This window comes from Sinocyclocheilus grahami, unplaced genomic scaffold (assembly GCF_001515645.1).
Source record: "Sinocyclocheilus grahami isolate Dianchi unplaced genomic scaffold, SAMN03320097.WGS_v1.1 scaffold436.1, whole genome shotgun sequence".
Classification (NCBI taxonomy): Eukaryota; Metazoa; Chordata; class Actinopteri; order Cypriniformes; family Cyprinidae; genus Sinocyclocheilus; species Sinocyclocheilus grahami.
In genome coordinates, this window is record NW_015505615.1 from 447,582 (window position 1) to 448,336 (window position 755).

A 755-nucleotide genomic window follows, 5' to 3' on the forward strand; every position below is an offset into this window, starting at 1 on the left:
TCTGACATAAATTCACTGCACAACTACTAACTAGAGACCAACTATTAACTATTAAGTTCACATATCACCACTAGATCTACTAGTAAACCATGACACTAATTAATCTGATTCAGAAAATAATGCCAAGTCTGTAGTCATCACATAAAACAACAGAGATCTGCTCATTTCCATTGTCCTGTTCTTCCTTCTCCATGTGGGACTCTCTCTATTTCTCGTGACAGCGCTCGACTCTGTCTGTCTCGCTGGAGCTCTGTGCTTTTGTGTGCTGAATCATTGTGATGAAGTCTATGCCCGCTGTGATCTGCGACGGGATGCTCTCGTAAAGTGCGTGACAATTGTCGTATTGTACCTCGTTTACTCGTAAGGCCCGCTGCCTGGTCCCTAGCTGGGCAGCATCTTTATTGTTTTAGTCGTTCGCTCTGTTTTCATGAGATACTCTATTATGTGTGCTATCATGTCTAGTTGTATTGTTGCGCGTGTCATTGTTGGGTTTATCTGCATGAGTGTACTGTCGTGATTCAATATGCACAGCGTGTTTGTGTTGCCAAATCTGTGCGGTTTAAACAACAGTTATATGAGTCTCTTGAGTCCGTTCTCAGACGAGCACAGAATATATTCAACACACAGCATGATACATATTCACTGGATGATTGAGGTCATCAGTAAAATGATGCAAAAATAAAGTAAACAATAAACAATAAGAATAAAACAGTCCGGGCTAGGGTTATTATGGTTAATGAAAACTAAAATGAAAA